The sequence below is a fragment of the Nomascus leucogenys genome, chromosome 2, assembly GCF_006542625.1.
Source record: "Nomascus leucogenys isolate Asia chromosome 2, Asia_NLE_v1, whole genome shotgun sequence".
Classification (NCBI taxonomy): domain Eukaryota; kingdom Metazoa; phylum Chordata; class Mammalia; order Primates; family Hylobatidae; genus Nomascus; species Nomascus leucogenys.
The window spans coordinates 95,892,039-95,902,991 of record NC_044382.1 but is presented as its reverse complement, the minus strand read 5'-3'; the positions used below and the strand labels follow the sequence as shown (position 1 = coordinate 95,902,991).

Here is a 10,953-nt window from a genome sequence, read left to right as displayed (position 1 = left end):
TTTGTATCCTGAGCTGCTGAATGGGCTTTGGCCTCCTGTAACCTAAACTGGAATAAGTGGGTTAGAAAATGAATTAATAAATGAATACAAATTATTATAAGATAAAATATAAAGTATTTGATGATCATACAAATGCAAAATAATAAGCAATGTTGTATGAAAGTGCCTAGAGAGTCTGCCTTATTGAATATTGTTTGTTTTTGAACTGTGTGTTGGTAGGAGGTACTCCTGACAATTTTCACTTTGCAAACATTTATTTCTTGATTTAACCTACCACCAGGATGACTACTGTCACTCATTGATTCACCAAAAATTGGACAAATAGCTTACTTATTTTTGTTGATTTTTCTTAAATGTATGTATAGCTTACATTTATATCAATATTTAACGTTAGAAGTGTTTCAAGTCTTCACTTAGAAATTTGGTGATGTTTTTGTGATACAAATATGCCATAGGAACTAATTCTTGTTTATATTAATTAGCCTATGGTAAAACTGGTTTTGTTACATGGCATCTCACTTGAAGTTGAAGTTTCCAAGACTCTATCAACAACGTTGAGAACTTACCGTCATAGGTTGAAAAAATGTACACCAGAAATCTGACCAAAATAGATCTGACAGTAATATTGATATTAGAAAACAACGTTAAGTCTAATAATGATTTTTCTCTAAAGAGGTTGATTACTTCATGACAGAAGGATCATGTCACCATGATGACACAGACTATTAGTGCACATCAATATCCATTTTGTCCTCTTCTTTTTTGGCATACAACCAAAACTTACATAGGCTTTTTATAATTTTATTGGGCCTATGTAATTGAGTTTTAGCCAGTGGAATATGTCCAAGTGACATTTGCCACTTCTAGGTCTGGCACATTAACACTTGATGTATTACATTTCAGACTCTGTTATCATTCTGCAGTGTCTTTGGCGATCTGTTGTTTAAGATCTATATGCACTGGGTACTGTCGCTTGCCTTCCATTCCTACCCTTACTAATCAGATTCCTATTACAGCTACTCCTGTCCTTGATTCATTTTGTATATTAGATGTGTGTGTGTTCATGTGCATGCATGCACCCTCATATGTAGGTGTATATGGGAGTGGTGGTAAAGACAGATAGGATATTTCTTCAGTTCATGGGATTTTATTTCAGGAGAATTTGATCATTCACGTATTGGAGAAGATGACACATTTCTTGAATGTCTTTGGCTTTGAGCTGAATGCACTAACTAGAAGGGACTTCAGATTGCCCTCCTTAGGGGGAGATAAGTATATTCTTCATATACAGGTAAGAGTGAAATGATAGAAGAATGTTCCTCCTTTCCTTTTCTTCCTGGACAACAGATCAAATATTTCTCAGATCTTTTACAGTTGAATTGGAGTCACATGGACAGGTATGATCTTAAAATATAAAAAATTATTTTAAAATTACATGCTAAAATTTTATAAAAACAAATTCTAAAACTAACTCAAATGGAAGCATTTGATTAAAAAAATTATCCAAAAGAGTTTGAATTTTATATGAAACAGGATAGAAGATGAAAAAGCTAAAGAAACAAAATATAAAGAAATTATGGCTGGGGACGGTGGCTCACACCTGTAATCCCAGCACTTTGGGAGGCTGAGGTGGGAGGATTGATTGAGGCTAGGAGTTTGAGACCTGTTATTTGAGGCACATGGGAAGGAAAGTTTTCTTTGAGATATTCCATATTTTATAATATTCTTTAAGAGATTTACAGAGTTCCTTGAGTGAATTGTTGGTTTGTTCTTAATACTGAATTTCCTATTCAAATTTATTTAGAAGTTCATTTCTTACAGTGATCTCATCTCCTACTAAGATATTCTTCAAGGTAGGTTCTTGGCCAGTTTCTCAATGACAGATTTTTTAAAATATTGTTAATCTTTTTATTAATATGAGAACATAATTGTTCCAGATCTGGAGGCCATCCTTTAAGCTTCTTGCAACAGTCTGGGAGCAGAGTCTACTCGCCACTGGGTAGTGGGCCATGGACACCCCAGTCTCCACCAGAAGTTCGGGATTGCAAAATGGGACTCTGGCAGCAAATTTCAAACTGTATGCCAGACCTGGCCCTTTGCAGGTGAGCATCACTAAAAATTTAAATTACCAAAATTGACTCAAGATTAAACCTATGTCTGAGGAGAAAGCCTTCGGAAAAATTGAATTAGTAAGCAAAAACCTACCCAAAATAAATAACAGTAAGTCTAGAAAATTTTACACAGGTATTACCGACAAACATTCAAAGCACAGAAAAATCTCTTTTTCACAAAATGCTACAAAATATAGAAAAAGAGGAAAATTCTGTAGTTTCTCTCATGAAGTTAATATATTCTAGTTACCTGAACTAGAAAAATAAGAGAAAGAAAAATTATAGGTTAATCTTCCTTATGAGTACATGCAAGTATCATAAGATGTTGACAAATTGAATCAAGCATTTTAAAAAATGAATAATGATCAAATATGATTTATCCTAGAAATAATGTATGAGAGTTATAAAATTCCCATTAACATTAGGAACAAGCATTAATACTTATTATCTCCACCAATAATCATCATTGCTCTGAAGTTCCTAACCAATGAAATAAGAAAGAAATAACCAGTTATATGGATTAGGGAAGATCAAATATTGATTATTTGAATATTCTTTTTTATAGAAAATCCAATAGTTGTACAGCTGAATAACTAGAATAGGAGAGTTAAGCAAAGTTTCTACATACAAGAGCAAAGTAGTCAAATCAATAGGTTATCTGTAGGCCAGTGCTAATTACATTGACATGGTGGCCTTAAAATTTTTACTTGCAATTCATAAATCAGTTTCACTGATATTACTCTACCAGATATTGATTTTCTAAAGTTGTAATTATATGACTGTATTGTGTCAGAAATAAAATTAATAGACCAAAAAAACAAAACTCAGAACAGATTCACATATTTGTTAACTTGGTATATGACAAGTGTGACATTAAAATCCAGGAGTAAAATAAAAAAATAACAAATAATGCCAGGAAAATTGGTTAGTCACATGGGAAAAAGTCAGAAAGATCTCTGCCTCACTCTATTTACATGGAATATACTTCAGATGAAACAAACTTAAATATAAAGAGCAAAACTTTAAGACTTTTAGAAAAAGATAGGAGAATTTATGACTTCCAGTAAGGAAATCTTTCTTAAGCTAGATGCAATGGCATAAACTATAAAATCCATTGATCTTTTTTTTTAATAACATTAAATAAAACATGTGTTCCGTAAAAGACACCAAAATACAATTAAAAGATAAGCTACAGTGTCTTAGTCCATTCTGGCTGTACAAAAAAATACCATAGACTGAGTGGCTTAAACAACATTTATTTCTCATAGTTTCTGGAGGCTGAGCAGTCCAAGTCAAAGTGAGCCCACTTTCTAGTTTATAGACCACCGTCTTCTCACTATGTCTTCACATGGCAGAAAAACAAGATGGCTCTCTGGAGTACTTTTTACAAGAGCCTATTTATGAGGGATTCACCCTCATGATATAATCACTTTCCAATGGCCTCAGATCCAAATACTATCACATTGGAAGGCAGGACAGGGGTGGGAGGGTTGGATTTCAACATAGGAGTTTCTGGGGGACACATTCAGTCCATAGCACACAGACCGGGAGAAAATATCTTGATGCATACATCATACAAAATAATTCATATCTAGACTACAAAGAGCTCCCCAAGTAGATAAGAAATATCAAAAGAGAACAAAAACATAAACATAGTTCACAGAAGAGGAGACTCAGATGGCCATAAATATATGGAAAAAATGCTTAACCATTTATCATGAAAATGTGAATGTGAACCAGAGTTTACCTATAACATACAACAAACTTCCAAAATGACTGAAAAAAAAAACCTTATATTAGCAAGTAAAACACATACACACACAAACACACACACTTCTACATGAGCAGGAATTTATACAGCCACGGTGGCAGTCACTATTGGTTGCCCATAACATATCTATCCACCTTTCTTTCTAAAGAGCAGAAGCACAATTTTATAAGTATGTGATTTCTAGGTTCTCTATGTCTATGCGTCTATTTTTATGCAATATTATGCCATGTAGTTACTATAGCTTTGTTGTATATTTTGAAGTCAGGTAGTGTGATGCTGCCAGCTTTGTTTTTGTTTTTGTTTTGTTTTGTTTTTGTTTTTGTTTTTGTTTTGTTTTGTTTTTGTTTTTGCTTAGGATTGCTTTGGCTGTTTGGATTTTAGGGTTTCTTTTCTATTTTTGTGAAGAATGTTATTGGTATTTTGATAGGGATTGGATTGAATATGTAGATTACCTTGGATGGCATGGTAATTTTAAAAATATTAATTCTGGCAATCCATAAATATAGGATGACTTTTCATTTTTTTGTGTCCTCTTAATTTTTTTCATCAGTGTTTTGTAGTTTTCATTTTAGAGATATTTCACCCCCTTTATTAAATTTATTCCTAGACTTCTTTGGGTAGGTATAATTATAAATGGAAATACTACTGATTTTTGTATGCTGATTTTGTATCTTGCAGCTTTACCGAATTTGTTTATCAGCTCTAAGAGTTTTTTGGTAATCTTTAGCATTATCTATATATCATATCATGTCATCTGCAAACAGGGACAGTTTGACTTCTTCCTTTCCAATCTGAATGGCTTTTATTTCTTTCTCTTGCCTAACTGATCTAATTAGGACTTCCAATACTGTGTTGAATAAGAGTAGTGAAAGTGAGCATCCTTGTCTCATTCCAGTTTTTAGAGGAAAAGCTTCCATCTTTTCCCCATTCAGTATGTTAGCTGTGGGTTTGTCATATATGGCTTTTATTGTGTTGAGGTGCTTTCCTTCTGTGCCTAATTTGTTGAAAGTTTTTATCATTAAGTGATATTGAATATTATGAAATGCTTTTTCTGCATCTATTGAAATGATCTTTTTTTTTATTCTTCATTCTATTGATGTGATATATCACGATTTTTGACTTGCATGTTTTGAACCATCCTTGCATCCTTGGGATAAATCCCACTTGAACTTGAAGCCAGGCTCAGTGGCACATGCCTGTAGATTCAATATGTGTGGTTGCAACAATCCCCCCATTCCTGGGGTGGGAGGATTGCTTGAGCCCAGGAGTTTGAGACCAACTTAGGGAACATAGTAAGAGACCAGCTTGGGGAACATATTAAGACCCCATCTAAAAAAAATGACAATAAAAATCCAACTTGATCACGTATAATCTTTTTGATATGTTGGTAGATTCAGCTTTCTACTATATTGTTGAGATTTTTTGCATCTATGTTCATCAGGGATATTAGCCTGTAGTTTTCTTTATTTGTTGTATTTTTGTGTAGAATTATAAAAAAAGATCTACACAATACATCTTCTAATTGGAGATTGTGGTTGAAATGTGATCTTTTCATATACAATTGTTTCAAATTAGACATTGAAGTTTTTAATACACTTATTTATAACTGGCATTTAAATTATAACCTCCAACAACAGTATTTACTTAAACTATGATTTTTGACTATTAGCCAATATGTAGCGGTTAGAATTTTGGCTGTTTCCTGAAAGAAACTTCCCCAAACATCTGTGAAAAGTATTATGAATTAAAGACATATTAATTCTACTGTTTTAAAAATATATTTTATACATAATTAAGGAAATTAAAATTTGTGCAATAACAGTCCTACTTTTTGTAAAATAGAAAACTTCAGTTTAAATGCTAAAATGGAAATGATTTAGGCTGGAGATAACTCATATCTGTTGCAGGAAGTATAATTTTTAAATTTTATCTCAATAGGTTTTGGGGGAACAGGTGGTGTTTGGTTACATGAACAAGTTCTTTAGTGGTGATTTCTGAGATTTTGGTGCACCCATCACCTGAGCAGTGTACACTGTATCCAATGTGTAGTCTCCTCACTCCCCTCCCACCCTTTCCCCTGAGTCCCCAAATTCCGTTGTATCATTCTTACACCTTTGCATAGAGTAAGTGTAATTTAAATAGATCTCTGATAAAAACACGTATAGTGCTAAATATTTTGAATTAAAGCTTATGATTAATATCTATACTTAAAAGATAAAATCAGTGGTAGATGACACCCAGGTCATTTGATAGAACAATTTATTTCAAAATGAACAATTTATACCTAAATGCTGAATAAGAAATTAACACATACTGTGAGAGAGGGGTCTTTGCTTCAAAAAGCTTTGCACTCTATCTTCCTAGGAGGTGACTAAAATTAGTTCTCTAAATTTATATTATTTTCCCCATCTATTGGGCTATAACTATCTCCTTCATGTAGGACATTGATGTCTCATGACTTCACCACTACTACGGAGGGAATTGTTGCCATATAGGCATTGACTGTGAAGCTTCTAGAACACTTGTCTCCAAAATGGGGATGTATACTTCCAAGAAGGCATGCAAGTCAATTCTAAATATAGCTAGGTAGAAAGACAGAGATATTAAGCTTTACTTGTGTTTAATATATTAATTGATACTGACAAAATCAGGCTTTTTTGTCTGATGGTCCCATTTTATATACAATATGTAAGGTATGCCTAAGAAACGAATCCCACACAGGATTTACACCGGAAGGTTTTACACTGGCACCACATTTATGTAAAATTATGTTACCACATATTGCAATTAAATGTACTTGGTTAAATGGATCAGATGATTATAGTACGTCCTCACTAACGTCATCAGTAGGTTCTTGGAAACTGACTTGAACCAAAACAGTGTACAACAAAACCAATTTTACCATAGGATAAATAATATAAACCAAAGTTAAGTTTCTATAGCATATTTCTGGTCACAAAACCCATCAAACTTCTAAATAAAGACCAAAACACTTCTAATAATGAACATTGAAATAAATGTGAGCTACACATACATTTAACGATTAATAAAACAAGTAAGATAATTATTTACCTGCTTATTCCAGTTCATGGTTGCCGGTAGCTGGAGCATTTCCTGGCAGCTCAGGGCTCAAGGCAGGAACCAGCCCTGGAGAGGACACCATCCCATCGCAGAGCACATTCACATCCATGCTCACTCAGACCAGGACAATTTAGATGTGCCAATTAAACTAATGTGCACATCACTGGGATGTGGGAAGAAACCAGAGTACCCAGAGAAAACCCACACCGACATGGAGAGAACACGCAGGCAGACTCTACACAGTTAGTGACCTCAGCCAGGAATACATTTTTTTTCTCATCAACATTGTAACAAAATGACATTGAATCATATACCAGGAGGACCTGCTGTATATCTCCTATGTTACCTGAAATACTTTGTAATTTGAGGAGGTGTTACCATGAGCATATTTTATACAATTAGGGGTTCATTCTTTACCTCACGAAAAAGTATTTCTATTAACTTGGGTTTAGAGACTGAGGGGAAGGATTATACATTATATCCTCATCTGTAATGCAATCCTTAGGCCCAGGATGAAGCAAAACAAGAATGTGGCAAGAAATGAGAGAGAGAGCCAATACAAAGCTGCATTAACCAGCATGCCACTACTAGTGTCAAATGCCATGGCTCAGTCTCATGTGGCCATCTTCTTAGAGGCTTTATAAATGACTTCATCTTCCCAAGAGAGTCCCTTGGGAGGAGAAATGGGGAAGTAATAATCTTCTGGCCTTCTTCTTTTGGCCAAAGCTTGTGATTATTAATTTTATGTGTCAACCTAACTGGGATACTGGATGTCCAGATGTATGGTAAAACATTATTAGAGGTGTCTGTGAAGTTATTTCTAGAAGAGATTAGCATTTAAATCAGTAGATCAAGTAAAGCAGATTGTTCTCCTCAATGTGGATGGGCATCATGCAGTCTGTTGAGGGCATGAATAGAACAAAAAGGTAGAGGAAGGTTGAATTTGCTCTCTGTGTGACTGCTTGAGCTGAGGCATCAATCTTTTCCCTGAGTACTCCTGGTTCTCAGGTCTTCAGACCTACACTGAAATCAGCACCATCAGCTTTCCAGAACTACATTTCTGGCTATAATACATGGGAAAAACAAACCCAAATGTTTTTCAGACTCTCTACTAACATACTCAATACAACACTTCAGAGGCCAGATGTGTGAGGTTATCTCTCCACACACCAAGCAAGCACTCCTCCAGCAGACACAAGCTGGGTGTCCCGTAGTTCAACTCAATCCTGACACTGTCTACCTGGAGATAACATCAGACCCCACAGGTTGAGTGCTCAGTCCCCCAAGAGTGTCCTCCACTTCAGATGCCAACTGCAGGCCCCAGGTTGTGGCCTGTGCTTCAGACAGAGCAGCCATAAATCAGGGTTCCCATGACCCCCCTTCTCAGTTTCTATTAATTTACTAGAGGTTCTCACATAACTCAGTGAGACACTTACATTTACCCGCTTATTATGAAGGACATTATAAAAAATACAGATGAATAACCAGATGGAAAAGTGCATAGATTAAAGTATGGAAGAAGGGACATGGAGCTTTTGTGCTCTCACTGGCACATTACTTTCCAGAAACTTTCACATGTTCAGCTATCCAGAAGCTGTTCCAAACTCTGTCTTTTTGAGTTTTTATGGTGGCTTCATTGCATAGGCATGATTGATTATATCATTGGCCATTGTTGATGGCCAACTCAATCTTCAGCCCCTCTCCCTTCTCCATAGGTTAGGGCTGAAAATCTCGACCCTCTAATTATGTCTTGGTCTTTCTGGAAACCAGCTCCCATCCTGAAGCTATCTAGGGTTCAACACCTACTGGTTATCTCATTAACATACAAAAGATAATCCATCATTTCTGAAATTTTAAGGGTTTTAGTATCTGTATGCCGAGAAACAGGGAAGAAGACCAGATATATATTTCACAATACCACAATGGCTTTCCTGGGTCTTCAGGTAAATGGCAGAACATAGGACATCTTAGCATAATCTCATGAGCTAATTTCTTACTGATTTCTTATAATACATCTCTCTTTATGTGTACACACACACACACACCCCTATTATAGGCTGGTGCAAAAGTAATTGTGGTTTTACCACTAAAAGTAATGGCAAAAACCGCAATTACTTTTGCACCAACCTAATAGTCCTGTTTCTCTGGAAAACCCTAACTAATACAAAGTTTCACCCCATGGAGCTTTGATTCTCCCACATTTTGGACTCGTACATATGTAACTGTCAAGGAATCATGTGGTGGCATCTTATGCCTTAGCATCAAAAGAGAATCCCAGGATGGGAGGACAGGTGCTGGTAGTTTGTACCTTGTGAAGTCACACAGGTCACACATACCTGTATGTTGCTGCAATGGCTGCTGGAATAAGCACACACAGTCCCCAAAGACTAGTGAGGCCAGGATGTGTGAGTCATTTTCCATCACACACAAAAAACCCCAATTGTTCTAAGTATGTATTTTACCAAGCAGCTTTATAGAAAGAAAAACAAACAAACAAACCAAAAAACAAACAAACAAAAACCTTGGCCAGGCACAGTGGCTTACACCTGTAATCCCAGCATTTTGGGAGATGCAGGCGGGTGGATCCATTGAGCTTGGGAGTTTGAGATCAGCCTGGGCAATGTGGCGAAACCTCATCTCTACCAAAAATATAAAAACTAGCCGGGTGTGGCGGTGCACGCCTGTAGTCCCAGCTACTTAGGAAACTGAGGTGGGAGGATTGCCTGAGCCCAAGAGGTAGAGGTTTCAGTGAGCCAAGATTGTATCACTGTACAACTGTTGCCTGGGCAACAGAGCCAGATCCTGTCTCAAACAACAAAAACAGTCCTTATATTTAATCTCTTACAGATAAAAAAAAAATAGTATTTTAGCAATTATTAAAAAGTATCTTGTTTTTGAAAGAAATTTGTGTTATGAAAAGGGCATTTTGAATATAAACTGAAAAATGTTCCATTTTTAAGTGATACAGCTAAAAATTATTACAGCTTCTATAAAATCCCCTTATCAGCATGGCTAAAAAGATTTTTCTAATTTATTCTACATCTTTCACATAAAAAATTCAGTGAGCTTTAAATTCATTTATTACATAAGAATATTATAACTTTTTATTAGTTTATAGGAAAGTTTAGTGACATCAGGATAAATTGATATTTATTATATTAAAGTTATGAAAACTTTTGTATAGTTGCTACGTAGGATTAAAAAATGAGTATCAGAATTTGGTAAATATAGCCAGAGATATATTTCATTTGGACACAAATGTTTTTGTGAGGTTTCTTTTTCAGTTAGGAGAATCATTAAAATCATGTACCGATATAAACCAAACTTAGTATTAGACTTTCAAATCACTTGATTCCAAAGTTTAAATCAAGGTTTTTAAAAATAAAGTATTTTCTATTATAAAATGATTAATAATTTTCTAGTGAGAGTAAAGATGTTTGTATTATTAATAAATAAAATGAAATATTAGGCTTAGCTTATTTGATGTATATATTTAATCCTATAAAATTTCTTTTGTAGTAACTGCATCTGCAGAGTAGCATATTTGTGATTTATAAATATTATATGTTCAGAATCCTTGATAAGAGCATATGATTAAAAAATGAAAACACTTATTGTAGAGTTATTCATAGTTACATATATGTAACTATGTAAATATGTAACTATGAATATATACAAGATATATGTAATATAAATAAATATATATAAAATATATATATATAAAAGAGCCATGCTACATTGTCTTTAGGACAATATCCTTCCAATCTTAGCTGATCAAGTACTCTGTGTTTTCCTATCCAGTTTTACTACCCATGACTTCTTGGCGGTAATTCCTATCTACATTCCTAATCATTTCTCTTCATTCCCTTAATACTTCAACTACTGACTCACTGCCTTCCTGTACATCTTCATTCCTGTCATTGTTCTTAGTGATTCCAAGAACCATGTAGAAGAAACACTCTGAACTTTAGCTTCTCTGTTCCTTGACCT

General features: G+C 34.8%; 1 long non-coding RNA gene across 1 annotated transcript in view; it reads left to right on the top strand.

Annotated features, from left to right (window-relative positions):
* The first annotated feature begins 769 nt into the window (after positions 1-769).
* The window catches only part of LOC100581343, a 33,670-nt gene continuing 23,486 nt past the window's right edge, over positions 770-10,953 (top strand). The window contains exon 1 of the long non-coding RNA XR_177927.3: positions 770-2,102. This is a non-coding gene — a long non-coding RNA (uncharacterized LOC100581343). The remainder of the gene's footprint in view (positions 2,103-10,953) is intronic.